The sequence below is a fragment of the Mesoplodon mirus genome (assembly GCF_964341445.2).
Source record: "Mesoplodon mirus genome assembly, chromosome: 19".
Lineage (NCBI taxonomy): Eukaryota > Metazoa > Chordata > Mammalia > Artiodactyla > Ziphiidae > Mesoplodon > Mesoplodon mirus.
This window is the reverse complement of record NC_138995.1, coordinates 17744730-17760423: the sequence shown is the minus strand read 5'-3', so window position 1 is coordinate 17760423 and position 15694 is coordinate 17744730. Positions and strand designations below refer to the sequence as shown.

Here is a 15694-nt window from a genome sequence, read left to right as displayed (position 1 = left end):
CAGATGTTCCCTGTGAAAGAACTTGGCTCTATGCAATTCATTCCCAAATGGGATGGTCCCAAAAAGTTTGACGAGAGGAACTCGCATTTCCTGAGATGATTCCCTCTTGACATTAATTCAAATTTAGGAAGGAGCTGCTTAAGCCTTTTATAAATACTCAAGATTGATTTTATTTCCTTCTGTCCTCCTGGTGCCTCTTTAATCTTCCCAGAGTGATGCTATGACTTCGGTTCATGACTGCAGTGAGTGACAGCTAGGAGCTAGCCCTTTCCTCCTGCCCTGATTAAAAAAAGTAGGGCGTTTCCCACAACTTGAGGGCCCAGGTGCTTGGAAATACTGCCAAATACTTCTTCCAACTTTAAAAAAAATGTAATTATATCCTGAGCTATAATTATGGGTTATATTAATAATAATAATTATTATTAATACCTAACCCATTAATTCTGGGCTAAGTAACATATTCAAAATTTTAAAATTCAGAAGATACAAAGAGCATAAAGTGACATTTGTTCCTCTGTCCATGTCCCCCAGCTTCCTTCCCAGTTCCCTTCCCCAGTGCTACCAGTTTCTGGAGTATCTTCTCCAAAGTAGAGACTTTATGCTTTTTTTTTTTTTTTTTTTTTTTTTTTTTTTTTTTTTTTGCGGTACCCGGGCCTCTCACTGTTGTGGCCTCTCCCATTGCGGAGCGCAGGCTCAGCGGCCATGGCTCACGGGCCCAGCCGCTCTGCGGCATGTGGGATCTTCCTGGACCGGGGCACGAACACGTGTCACCTTCATCAGCAGGCGGACTCTCAACCACTGCGCCACCAGGGAAGCCCTTTATGCATGTTTAAAAGAACACACTGGGAATCCCCTGGTGGTCCAGTGGTTAGGACTCGACGCTCTCACTGCCAGGGCTCAGGTTCAATCCCTGGTCGAGGAACTAAGATCCCCCAAGCCTTGAGGCACAGACAAAAAAATAAAATAAAATAAAATAACATATTTATGTTTTCTTTCCCCTTTTATTCTTTTATTTTATATTAATGATAACACACCATACAAATATAATTTTCATTTGTGTTTTTTTCTTCTACTCTTGCCACTAGAATGGACGCTGCACGAGGGGAGGGATTTTATGTGGTATAATGTTATATTCTCAGCGTGTAGAGTGGTGCCTGGCATATTGTATTGATAGTTTCTCCATAAATATTTGTTGAATAAGTGAATGAACACACACTGTTCCACTTCTTGCTTTTTTCCCTTTGGAGATCATCTCATTTCAGTGCATAGGGAACCTCCTTACTTATTTTCATGACTGGATAGTGTTCCATTGTCTGGATTCATTATGATTTATTGAATCAGATTCCTTCTGATGGACATTAGTTTGTTTCTAATCCTTGGCTCTGAAAAATAGTCCTGACATTCATGTCCTTGTACAAACATCATGTCACACATGTGTGAGTATATCTATCTGTAAGAGAAACTCTTAAATGCAGAAGAGCTGGGTCAAAGGGCAAGCTATGAGGTACATTTTGCCGACTTCTTTTTAATCAAAAGCACCTTGCCATGTCTAAATAGTGTTACTGTGGTACTGTGGTGCCTGGCAGTCGATGTAAGCCTGTTCTAAGGAAATCGGTCATTAATGAAATTGCTCTGGTTAGGCCTGAATTTACCACTTCCACTTATTCCTGCAAATCCAACAGAAAACCACCACCCAGGTTGGCACGGTTGGAACAACAGATGCATCTCAAAAACACAACATAGAAAGACAGACGTACACCCTCTGTGATTGCAAAATCAAACGAGACAAATCTAGGTGACAGAAATCAGAACAGCGGCTGCCCAGGGTCGTGGGGGCATTGACTGGAAAGGGGTACTAGGCAAATTTGCGAAGAGATGCAAACACTTATATCTTGATTTGTGTGGCAGTTTACACGAGTGTTTGCTATTTTCGAGATTCACTGACCTGCACTAAAATGTCAACATTCGATTTTATGTAAAATAAGGGTTACTTGAACACTGCAATACGATGACAGTCAATCTGATAACCTGGGTCAGCTACTAAGCGACTAACGAGGTAGCATATAGACAGTAGATACTTGGACAAAGGGATAATTCACGACCCTGGCGGGGTGGAGCAGGATGGCATGAGATTTCATCAAGCTACTCAGAATTGTGCACAATTTAAAACGTATAAATTCCTTATTTCTGGAATTTTCCATGTAATATTTTCGGACCTTGGTTGACTGCGGGTAACTGAAACAGTGGAAAGTGAAACCGTGGATAACGGATGGGGATAACGTGGAAAATGGCTGGAATGACACGCATACTGTTATAACCTGTATGAATTATTTTGCAAAACTCAGGTATAAGAAAATGCACATTTCTCAATTTTGCAGGAGTCAAACTTAAATACAACTCTATCTGTACCTTTCCAGGTGATGGTGGGTGAGACAACCTTAATCATTTTTGGCCACACTGCCCACTTGGCCTCATGAGATTAAAGAAGTATCTGGGGTTTAGGAAATTCAGAAAAACTGGAGAAGGGCCTTTGGTCCACATGGTGGTCCCTGAGATGCTCATTGTTCTGTGTGGTTTACTTGAAGGTGAAAGGCTCAGATTCAGTGTCGGGCTCGATCACCAGGATCCTCTTGGAGGGTCCCAAGACCTAAGAGATGTTTAGCGCTCAGTCTTCCTGAGGCCACCAGCCACCTCTGTCCTGCCACCTTCTGGGGCTCTGTGTGGGATTGTTACTCTGGAACTTGCCCTCCCTTCATCCCCCAGCGGGTTTGCACTTTAAAAAAAACTATCTTGCAGAGAATGGGGGCAGCTAGAGAGGATTTGGGGAGACCCATTAAAGCTGGTAAATCCCCAAGTTGGACTCAGCCTCAGTTTTCATTAAATAGCAAATGGGGAAACTGGGAAAGGAGAAAGAAAAAAAAAATTAATCTTCTAAGGGTTTTGCAAACAATTGGAGTAATTAAAAGTTCTCAGAAGTAGCCGATGGTGACCTTTTCACCGAGGGAATGTGGGCCAAGCATGATATATTAAAAGAGAGGGAGCTGCTCTATTGAAGTTAAAAATAATCTTCTGTCACATGGCTAATTTGTTGGAATGCAGCAATTAAAGGGCTCTGGGCAGAGGGAGAGCTGGAAGCAGCTGGGGAGCTTGCAGGCAGAGTGCACGCCCTGGGGACTGTTTGCAGAGAGAGAAAACACTGTCACAGCTGACTTGGGGCACCTTATCAGAAAGCCCACAAAGGGGGCAGGAAGAAGGAAAAGTGGGGTTGAGTTCAGAGCCATGACCTGTGGGTTTAACAGACAGTGAAGGGATAGGTCAGGACTTGTCACCTGTGCTCTGGGATGCTGATTCACTCAGCAAGGATGAAGGCTTTCCAGTTTCCCCTTCACTTTGAAAACGCATGCCTTTGAATCCATTTCAAAGGAACACATAACCCAAAAGAGCCCTTTGATCCTAAATCCATGGGAAAAACCAATCTATACAGTCTTTAGGGGCAAAGCTCAGGCCAAGAATATAAATCCTAGCTTGGGGAGTTGGGGTGTTTTTGCAATTTTTGAATTTTTTATTTTTGAATTTTTGAGTTGAAAGAATTTTAAGGAAAAAGTTATCTGGTATAATATCTGAATTTTCCAGGTGAGGCAACAAGCTTCGAGAGGCTGATTTGTCCAAGGTCACTCAATGAGCAAGTGACAGAAGTTAGGTTCTAACTCGGGTCTTTAACTAGAGAGGGAACATGGTGGTTAGGAAGTGCAGGATTCCCATGACCCTGATGTGGAATCCTGCCTCCAGGGGCTGTGGAATGCTCTTACAACCCCTAACCCTCTCATCTCAGTTTTACCTTGTGTAGAGTAGGAATAACAGTAGTACCCACCACCTAGAATTGTTAAAATGCATGTGAAGTGTTTAATGTCTAGCTTAGAGTAAATGCTTAATAAAATGTGAGGACTTCCCTGGTGGTGCAGTGGTTAAGGATCCGCCTGCCAATGCAGGGGACATGGGTTCGAACCCTGGTCCGGGAAGATCCTACATGCCATGGAGCAACTAAGCCCGTGCGCCACTACTGAGCCTGCGCTCTAGAGCCCACGAGCCACAACTACTGAGCCCGCGTGCCACAACACCTGAAACCCACGCACCTAGAGCCTGTGCTCTGCAACAAGAGAAGCCACCGCAATGAGAAGCCCACACACCACCACGAAGAGTAGCCCCGGCTTGCAGCAACCAGAGAAAGCCCTCATGCAGCAATGAAGACCCAACACAGCCAAAAATAAATAAATAAATAAAATTTTAAAAAAATATAAAAAATAATAATAATAAAATGTGAGCTGTTGGGCTTCCCTGGTGGCGCAGTGGTTAAGAATCTGCCTGCCAATGCAGGGGACACGGGTTCGAGCCCTGGTCCGGGAAGATCCCACATGCTGAGGAGCAGCTAAGCCCGTGCACCACAACTACTGAGCCTGCGCTCGAGAGCCTGCGAGCCACAACTGCTGAGCCTGCATGCCACAACTACTGAGCCTGCGTGCCTAGAACCCGTGCTCCACAACAAGAGAAGCCACCGCAATGAGAAGCCCACGCACCGCAACGAAGAGTAACGCCCCCGCTCGCTGCAACTAGAGAAAGCCCACACGCAGCAACAAAGACCCAATGCAGCCAAAAATTAAAATAAATAAATTTACCAAAAAAACCCAAACCATTAACCAATTAAAAAAAAAAGGGAGCTGTTGTTTTTCCATAGCTTTTTCTACACCACCCTGCATCAATCTCCTATCGCCATTTTGCATGTTAACTTGCCCACACATCCTCTTTGGGTTGGGTGGGATTGTCTTTCTCTTCTTTCTACCTCCAACTCTCATCCATTACATATAAAGGAAAAGAGGATCAGTCACTTTCTCCTAGCATTTTCTGCATTCCAACACACCCATATTGTTTGTCTTCTCTCAAGCTATAGGCCCTCCAGCCTGTGCTTTTAGTATGGTTTCCAAGTTGCTGGCAAGCAGAAGTGGCGTCAACATGAAGAAACAAGTATTGGTGCCCCAAATGCAGTAGCCAGAGCTATCTGAATCTTTTAGAATAATACTTTTTTTTTTTTTGCGGTACGCGGGCCTCTCACTGTTGTGGCCTCTCCCATTGCGGAGCACAGGCTCCGGACGCGCAGGCTCAGTGGCCATGGCTCATGGGCCCAGCCACTCCACGGCATGTGGGATCTTCCCGGACCGGGGCACGAACCCATGTCCCCTGCATCGGCAGGCGGACTCTCAACCACTGCACCACCAGGGAAGCCCTAGAATAATACTTGATCAATTTTCAAATTTATAAAGGGCACCACTAACAGAAGGGGCTCTGAACATCCAATGGATGTTTGGGCTTCATAGCCTAAGCACCCCTGGAAAGTGGAGGCCAAGTTCTATGTGTGCACATACATTGCAAGGAGTAGACATCTACCTGACACTAGCTTGAGCCAAAAAGGGGCAAATTAAAAAAAAAAAAAAAAGGCAAATTTAGTGGCTCATGTAACCACAAGGCTAGATTTCGTTTCTGACTAGATCAAAGGGTCAAAAACAGCCCCAGGGCATCTTTCTGCTTTATCGGGCTCCATTCTTTAGAGTCTTGCCACTTGGCAGACAAGACAGCTGTGAAGAGCTCCAAGCTTTTACTTTTTTTCCAGTTCAGTATTCATATAAAGAAGCAGTCTTCCTGCCCTTAGTCCTGTTCCCTGATTGGCTGCCTTCAATCAAGTGCCCATTCCTAAAACAACAGGGCCAGGGAAATGAGCTTCTCTCACTGGACAGATTGGATCACATGCCCCATCTGTAAGGAGGGGAGGCAGAGCATCTGATTGGCAGCCCCACTAGCTTCACATACACTAGAATAGGAACAATTCCTCGCAGGGACGATGGGGCACAGAGACCAGAAGAAAGGGAAAGGCAGGCAGATATAAATCATTAATACCAAAGCCCAGCACTTATATGCACTTTTCTGAGGTGGTGGTTTATAGCTTGCTTCCTATCCTCAAAATGTTCTATAATCCAAGAAATAGTAAGAACTTTGGGAGAGGAAAATGCTTTTCCCTCACTCCAAATATTTCCTTCCTGTAGAGGGTCATCATGCCCCAGGCTCCTCTTCATGCCTTCCCTCTCCTGCACTTAGGGGAAGGAGAGCATTAGGAGAAACTGGGCATGAGTCTCCCAGTGTCTTCCTCTTCCTGGTCACTTAGGATTGAGATGATGGGAAGGAACACAAGTTCTCTTCCTCCACATGGGGAAGGCACCCTGGTCTATTGTTGCCTGGGACTGTGGGAAAGTCTGTTGAACTAGGATTCAGGGAAGCCTATTGGGCTCACATGCTCAGCTACATTCTGCAATGTATAGCCTTATCAGAAGATAATTCATCTCCTGACCACCCAGACCGCCAATTGATTCAGAGCCTGAGTAGGGAGGAGGCATGCTATTTATTGAGCCCCTTCTCAAAAGTCAACAAGAACCATCCACTTAGGGTATCAGGGACCCACAGATTCATCCTCTCACTCTTCCCTTCCTGGCTGGTCCCCTATAGGAGGAGCTTGTCTCTTTGGAAATCCACCGAGATAGTGGAGTGCTGGGAGCAGGCTCAGAGGGAGGCCACAAAAATGATCAAAGGCAAGGAAGCTAGGTTTACCACAATAGGTGAGAGAAACTGGGATTATTACACTTGGAGGGGGCAAAAAACAAAGCCAGTGGTGGGGTGATTCAGGGGTAGCCTTGACCAGAACCATGGGGAGGGTGTGGCATCACTGGTATTTTTCCACAGCCTCACCCTGACCCTGAGCATAGTCACATCTGTCCTTTACCTCTCCCGTCCCACTTGTCTCCTTCTACACCCACCTCTTTGAAAATAAATTGTTCCACTTCCACAGAGGTGTAGGAGGCACACAAATCAACTTAAATAAAATAACACTATAGTATAATTTCTTTTTGATTACAAAAGTGATACACAATCTGTGAGAAAAACTGAAAAGATACAGAAAATTATAAGCATGAAAACTAAAATCAACTCGAAGCCCTCAACCCTGAGATAGCTATTGTTAGCTTTTTAGTCTATTATTGTCCATCCTTCTCTCTCTACATAATTTTAAATGTATTCTTTATTTCTTTAAAAAATTTATAGAAATATTTTAAATAAAATAGCGGCATGTAGTGTAAAAGATGAAAATGGTATATTATGCTATTTCTCTTAATATTATGATCTATGTGTACTATAAAGTGAATATTTTTTATTGTTACCACTTCCTTTTGTCTCTCCTGGCCTTAGGAATGGTTGACATTAATGGCACTTATTTGAGAGTAAAGTACTGGTGTCATGAGACCCATTTTAGAGGCAGGGAACTGTGACTACCCATAGCCACACCCAACTCCTGCTTGTGTGGCCAGGATCACAGGGGACAGAAACAATTTCCTAACATAATAGATAACTTTGTTGAGAAAAGGGAGTGAAAAATGTGGCTTCCATAAGCCAGGGTTCTTGACCTTCCTTTTCTATCAGAAGTACCCATCAAGGGGCTTCCCTGGTGGCGCAGTAGTTAAGAATCCACCTGCCAACACAGGGGACACGGGTTCGAGCCCTGGCCTGGGAAGATCCCACATGCCGTGGAGCAACTAAGCCCATGAGCCACAACTGCTGAGCCTGCACTCTAGAGCCCGCGAGCCACAACTACTGAGCCTGAGTGCCACAACTACTGAGCCCACACACCTAGAGCCCGTGCTCCACAACAGGAGAAGCCACCTCAATGAGAAGCCTGCACACCACGACGAAGAGTAGCCCCCACTCGCCGCAACTAGAGAAAGCCCTTGCGCAGCAATGAAGACCCAAGGCAGCCAAAAATTAAATAAATAAATAAAAAGAAATACCCATCACATCTACCACAGTGGCCTCCCCAGCTCCAAGAGTTTGATTCTGGGAGCATATAGCTGCAAGTGAACAAAGAGTCAGGGGAAAGTTCTTTATCAGCAGGAGAATTATTTTATTCAATGTGTTTCCTTACATTAGTTGGGACAATAAGGGGAAAGAATGAGAAGAAATAAAAGGCCAGTTACTCAGGCCACTTTTAATGAATCACCCCCCAGTGTCACTACCCATCCCCAGTCAGGAAAAGCTTGAGTTTTTCCATGCCAAGAAAAACAGAGGGCAGGAAGAAACAAATTACGACCTTGTTTGTGTTTTGTGTCTTAACTATTTGATTTATAGGCCCAGATCCAATGATTATGGATGAAAGAAAATATCCCAGTGTCCCAAACCTAACCTGAACTTAACCGGGGTGGGTCTCACGTCCACTGCTCAAAGTTAATGCGAAGTTAAAATGCTTTAAGTATAAATGTTCAGGGTTTGGGGCTGCCTGAGCAGGCCAGTGGCAAGGCCAAATTCTTTTCTCATCACCCTAATTAGGAATGACTACTATGAAAAAATTTAAAAATAATAAGTATTGGTGAGAATGTGGAGAAATTGGAGCCCTTGTGCACTGTTGGTGGGAATGTAAAATGGTACAGCTGCTATGGAAAACAGTATACAGTTCCTCAAAAAATTAAAAATAGAATTACCATAAGATCTAGCAATTTCACTTCCAGGTACTCAAAAGAATTAAAATCAGGGTCTCAAAGAGACCTACACCTAAATATTATTGTTTTTGGTTGGTCTGTTGTTTGCCCAACCATTATTCCTTGTCCTGGGAGGCAGTGGCTAATACATTTGCCTTTAAATCTATTAAATGCCCCCCAAGTAGCTGCCTCAGACTTGGGAGAGTTCTGAATTAGGCAAAATGAGGGCAAGCCTTTTGAGCTGGCCCTTCAGGGAGCCACCAGACTGGTTGAAATGAACAACCACAATTCTTTAAGAATGAGGTCACTTCTACTACCTCCAGGACTAAGAACTTGTACTAGGAATGGGGGCTGTTTTTGTCAAAGCTTCTGCCAAACTGAAGAGTAGGGGATGGGACAGGGTAAGTTAAAACACCACAAAGCTCTCTGACTGAGATTCAACTGTTTTTTCCTTGATTAAGCATTCACCTGGTTGTTATAATCTTTTGCTTAGTTTCCAGAATGCCAATAAAGTTGATTTTGAGAGTAAAAAAGAAAAGAAAAATATCATGTAGCCATGAACTCTCTAGAAAGAAAACAGAATGATGCGTTGGACCAAGTATCCACTTAGGATGTGGTGGCTCCCCGAGGCCTCACCCAGGGGTTGACACTTAACCAGAGATTAGAATGATAAAATCTAAATGTGAAGTTGGGCAGAGAGAATACCCCTAAAGTAAGCTTGTGCTTGGCATGTAGAAATCAAACCATCTCAACTCAAAAGAGATTCTTGGCCATTAAGATTATTTTTCAGATTGATCTAGATGGAAGGTTGATAAATTCCTTTCTGACTCTAAAGTATAGAAAAAGTTCTTTGACCTCACTCATAAGAGAAATGCAAGTCAGACCTAGAGTGTGATACAGTTTTTAAAATGTCTGATTGTTATACTCCAGAAACTTTGATAACACACTCTGTGGGGCTGTGAGGAAACTGGCACTCATATGTATTGCCAGTGAGAATATAAATTGGTACAATTGCTATCAAGGGCAGTGAGAATATAAGTTGGTGCAGTTGCTAACAGTACGGATGCATGTGCTTTTGGCTTAGAAGTCCCATTTTTTCTTGTACATGTGTACAGTGATATAAGATCAAAGTTATTAATTACAGCATTATTTCTAATTCCAAGACACTGGAAACCCAAATCTCCACCAGTAGGAGACTAGTTAAATTATGATACATTCATACCAAACTATGAATACTGAAGTATGGGAAACTATGCAACTGTAAAAATAAATGAGGAGGCACTTTATGTATTATTATCTAAACATTTCTAAGATGTCATTAAGTAAAAATAGCAAGATGCAGAACTGTGATGTTTAGCACCTTTTATATATGTGAGTAAAACTAAGTATAAATATTTATATTTACTTGCATTTGCATAGAGAAACTCAGGAAGGATACACAAAAAATTATTAAGTGATTATCTGGGCTGGGTGAGTGGAAGGGAATGGAAAGTATATAGAAAAGGTGGTCAAGAGACTTTTTATTGAGATGTTTAATTTTTTTTTTTTTTTTTTTAGTTTTGAGCCTTGTGAAGTATTAAGGACTTAAAAAATTAAATTTAAAACTTGTTCCATCTACTACCCCTTATCTTAATTTATTAATTTATCACTTAATCTATAACCATTTTTCACTGCTCTCAGACACTCCCCTGAGAAAGTGTCTACTTAAATGAATGTGGATGATGGTTTATAAAAAGTACATTAGTGCATATAAATTATATCTTTAAAAATCTGGGGCTTCCCTGGTGGCGCAGTGGTTGAGAGTCCGCCTGATGATACTGGGGACACGGGTTCGTGTCCCGGTCTGGGAAGATCCCACATGCCGCGGAACGGCTGGGCCCGTGAGCCATGGCCGCTGAGCCTGCGCGTCCGGAGCCTGTGCTCCACAACGGGAGAGGCCCCAACAGTGAGAGGCCCGCGTACCACAAAAAAAAAAAAAAAAAAAAAAGGCATACAGATTAGAAAGGAACAAGTAAAACAGTCTCTATTAGCAGATGACATGATTGCTACCTAGATATTTCTAAGAAACCTACAAAACAACCACTGTAAGTGAACTGTAAGTGAATTTAGCAAGGTCACAGGATACTAAGTCAATGTACAAAATCAATTATATTTCTCTATTATAGCAGCAAACAATTGGAAAATGAAATGATTCCATTTATAATAGCATAAAAAACATAAAATATTTAGAAATAATATTAACAAAAGATGTAGAATACCCCTATTCTGCAAACCACAAATTGAAAAAAGGTTCAAATAAATGGAGTGGTATACCATGTTTGTGGATTGTGAGCCTCAAGGTTGTTAAGGTGTTCATTCTTTATAAATTCATCTATAAGCTCTTTTACAGAAATTAACAGGCTGATTTTAAAAAGTAACCTTATTATTTTGGGGATACTTTTAGATTTACAGACAAGTTGCAAAATAGTACAGAGTTCTTATATACCCCTCACCCCACTTCCCATAAAGTTTACATCGTAAATATACTATAGTGCATTTGTCAAAACTAAGAAGTCAACACTGGTACATTACTGTTACTTTAATCTGAATTTCACTGCTTTTTCCCCTGATGTCTTTCTTTTTTTGTTCTAGGATCCAATCCAGGTCGCCACTTTGCATTGAGTTGTTGTGTCTCTTAGTCAAATTGGGTCTGTGACAATTTCTTGTTTCCTTGTTTTTGTTTTTTGAATGAGCATGACAGTTTTGATTGATGCAAGTCGGTTATTTTGTAGAATGTTCCTCAATTTGGGTTTGCCTAATGTTTTTCTCATGTTTAGACTGGGATTATCAGTTTGGGGGAAGAATGCCACAGTGGGGAAGTGCCCTTGTAGCACATACCAGGGAGTACATGCTATCAACGTGATTTATTGCTGGTGATGTTAACCTTGATCACTTGGTTCCACAAGCAGATTTTAAAATTTATTTGGAAATATAAAGGATCTAGGGTAGCAGAAACAATTTTGAAACCTATGAGCAAAGGTGAAGGACTTACATTACTGACTTCAAGGCTTACTATAAAGCGATCGTAACCAAGACAGTATGGAATTGGCATTAAGCATAGACAAATAAATCACTGGAACAGAATAGAAAGTTCAGAAAAAGACCCACACTTTTATGGTCAATCAGTTTTCAACAGAAACATGAAAACAGTTCAATGGGGAACTGTTTTCATCAAATGGTGCTGGAACAACTGGGTATCCACTTGGGAAAAAAGAGACCGAGAAAGCTAGCTAAGGTGACCAAGTTTGTGAGTAGCAGGGACAGGGATTCCAAGCTAGACTTTCTGGCTATCGTGTGTTATAAATTATGAATATGAATTTATAACCAATACATTTAGGCCACAGTATTTTCCTGAATCAAATTCAATTTGAAGCCATACTTTTCAAAAATGTCAATGTCGTGAAAGCAAAATAGAGGCTGAAAAAATGCACCTGATTAAAGGAAACTAAGGAGACATAAATAAATAAATACATTATCCTGAGTTGGATCTTGGCTCACACAGACACACCAAAATTCCACAAAGGACATTATTAAAATAATTGGAAAATAATATGGACAGCATGTTAGATAATAGTTTTATATGAATGTTAAATTCCCTGAACTTGAAAATCATACAAAGGCTATGTAAGAGTATGTTCTTATTCATAGAAGATACTGAATTATTTGGAGCTAAAGGGTCATGATGTCTGTACCTTACTCTGAAATGGATTGGTTTAACGTTACTAATGACAAGAAAAAAAATAAACATATATGGAAGAAATCAAATATGGAAAAATAACAATCGGTGAATCTAAGTTAAAATGGGAATTCATTGTATTATTCTTTCAACTTATTTGTTTGAAATTTTAAAAAAGAAATTTATTTGTTTTAATATTTATTTATTTATTTATTTGGCTGTGCTGGGTCTTAGTTGCAGCATGCAGGCGGGATCTTTTAGTTGTGGCATGCGGGATCTTTTAGTTGTGGCATGCGGAATCCTTAGTTGCTGCATGTGAGCTTTTAGTTGCGGCATGCGGGATCTAGTTCCCTGACCAGGGATCGAACCCAGGCCCTCTGCATTGGGAGCGCGGAGTCTTAATCACTGGACCACCGGGGAAGTCCCTAAAAAAGAAATTTAAATATTTATTTTATTTTATTTTATTTTTTAAAAATAAATTTATTTATTTATTTATGTATTTTTTGGCTGCGTTGGGTCTTCGTTGCTGTGTGCAGGCTTTCTCTAGTCGCAGTGAGCGGGGGCTACTCTTCGTTGCAGTGCACGGGCTTCTCATTGTAGTGGCTTCTCTTGTTGCGGAGCACGGGCTCTAGGTGTGTAGACCTCAGTAGTTATGGCTTGCGGGCTCTAGAGCGCAGGCTTGGTAGTTGTGGCGCACGGGCTTAGTTGCTCCGCGGCATGTGGGATCTTCCCTGACCAGGGCTTGAACCCGTGTCCCCTGCATTGGCAAGTGGATTCTTAACCACTGCGCCACCAGGGAAGTCCCTAAATGTTCATTGTAAAAAAACACTTTCAGCTGATTCTAATTCCAGTTGCCACGATGGTGGCAAATTCAGTCTCAGTCACTTATGAGCATTCCTCTCCTCCTCCTTAGGGGTTTTACGTAGTAATGCAAAACATTCAGGAAGGGCCCTTTGGTCTTCAGTCCACATTGGTCACTTCCTGAAAGATCTGCTGCAGAGCTGACAGCCTCCACACTGGAGCTCGAGTCTATCTGCTAGCTGGAGCCCTGGCACTGAGGGTCCAATCTCTTTCTGCATGTATCAGGTAGCCCTTCCCCTCCAAAATCCTGTCACTGGCCTAGGTCCCTTTGAGGAAGCTTGTGGGGTTCCTGCTGTTGGAGGAATCCCAAACCACTTTCCTCTTCCCAGTCTCAGAAAGCCCAATTGTGCTTTTGTGGTACTCCAGATATATTTGTCCAACCCCTCCCTTTGCTGAGAGTTTCCTCCATGCTATCCTCTTAGCTGTTGGACTCAGTTTTCTAGAGGTGGAAGTAGAAAAGGGAATGCTGTGTGATTTTACTAATTCACTATATGAGAGATAAAGACATCAAATATGCTTCAAAACAGACTCACAGGGAATTCCCTGGCAGTCCAGTGGTTAGGACTCTGCACTTTCACTGCCTAGGGCCCAGGTTCAATCCCTGGTGGCCAAAAAAAAAAGGCTTTAAAAAAAACCAAAACACACTCACAGGTAATAGAGAACAAACTAGTGGTAACCCGTGGGTGGGTAGGGTAGGGGCAATATTGGGGGGGGGAGTGGGAGGTACTAATTATTGGGTATAAGGTAGGCTACAAGGATGTATTGTACACCACAGAGTATATAGCCAATATTTTGTAATAACCTTTAACCTTTGTGTAACCTTTAAAAATTGTATAAAAAATGCTTCCAAAAAAAGTTCAGTGTTTCCCAACGTTATCCATATCCACTTGTGTCGGAGTCATTCAAAATACTTGCTAAAAATGTTAAATTCTGATTCTATATCCAGACCCACTGAACCTGAATCTCTGGAAATGGGGCTGGGAATCTGCTTTTTAAATTTTTTGGTGTCTTAAAACAATGCTTTATTATTTCTCATGATTCTTTGGGTTGATGGGGCCATTCTGCTGATACAGCCTGAACACACTCATGTGTTGTCATTCAGCTAACAAGTTGATTAAGGGGTGGGCTCAGCTGAGACTGCTTAAATGGCTGATTTTTGTCCACTGAAAAAAAATTCACGAGGTGAGAGTTGTGAGTTGTTTTATTTGGGGCAAAATGAGGACTATAGCCTGGGAGACAGCATTTCAGATAGCTCTGAGAAACTGCTTCAAAGAGGTAGTGGGGAAAGTCAGTATATATGTGATTTTGGTGAAGGGGGAGTACATGCAATCAAGCACATTTTTTGCAGAAGTTTTCTGCTAGTCTCGTGAAGATTACTGCTAGTCACGAGGAGCAGACGTCACCATGAAGGATTTTAGTGCTTTTCTAGACTCGAGGAGATGCAAGAGTTGGGCTCATAAAATTGTCTCCTGAATGTATCTATCTGAAGACCTGTTCCGCCAGTTTTTCCCAGAGCACAGAGTGCCTCATTCCTGATCTCCAGCCTAACTCCTTTCAATGGGTGTTGAAGGTCAGCAGCTGCTGACTTTCATAATTTGATCCTTGTAGAGGTAGATGGCAAATGCCAATTTGTAGGTGACATCTTTAATCTCAGGCTTCTTCACAGCATCATGAAGCATTCTAAGATGGTTAAGATGGAAACTTCAAGGCCTCTTGAAGTCTAGACGTAACTTGCACAGTATCACTTCTGCCACAATCTGTTGGCGAAAGTAAGTAACAAAGCAAGCCAACATTCAAGGTGAGGAAGAGACTCCACGTCTGGGCAGGAGGGAATCTGCATTTTCTTTTTGTTTTTTGGCCGTGCCGTGTGGCTTGCGGGATCTTCACGTTCAGGGATCGAACCTGGGCCCTGGAGTGAAAGCGCCAGGTGCTAACCACTGGACTGACAGGGAATTCCCAGGAATCTGCATTTTTAACATAGCCTTCTCAGTTGACTCACGCACACCGGGGTTAAGTGTGAATTGTTCATTTCACATATATGTGTACAGAGCTGTGTCCCTTTGCATTTGCTACAAATCTCTATTGCTAGCACTTAAATTTATATATATGTAAATGTTTTGTTTCTTTCAGAAATTTCTGGAATAGTAATGTGCTTAGGTACTATATGGAGATAGAATCACCGGAGCTCAGAATGGTAGCAGTTTGTGAAAAAGAAGGAATTTCAGGACCTTGAAAGGTGAGTAGGCACTGGAAGGAAGGGGGTTATCTTCAGTGGGTGGACCTGGCATGATCACAGATGTGGGCTTATACCGGTAGGTTTAGGGGTCAGTGGCTGGTGCACAAGACTAAAGGGAATGGTGGAAATGGTTGGGGATGGATTATGGGTATCAGAGAGTGACACGATGAAAATGACATCTCACCATGACCAGTTTGTCAGTTGCAATGGCAGTTAAAAATAGCTAACAACACTGCATAGAAACCAAACGCATAATTCGAAAATGCCGCATGAGGGAAGGGATGTGGGAACAGATGTATATGTATGACTGATTCACTT

The 15694-nt window shown here is 42.2% G+C and overlaps 1 protein-coding gene across 1 annotated transcript in view; it reads left to right on the top strand.

Moving 5' to 3' along the window:
• The window catches only part of NIP7 (nucleolar pre-rRNA processing protein NIP7), a 106171-nt gene that overhangs the window by 49624 nt on the left and 40853 nt on the right, over window positions 1–15694 (top strand). Inside the window, exon 5 of the transcript XR_014292206.1 lies at window positions 15271–15376. The gene's annotated coding sequence lies outside the window, so the exon portion shown is untranslated. The remainder of the gene's footprint in view (window positions 1–15270; window positions 15377–15694) is intronic.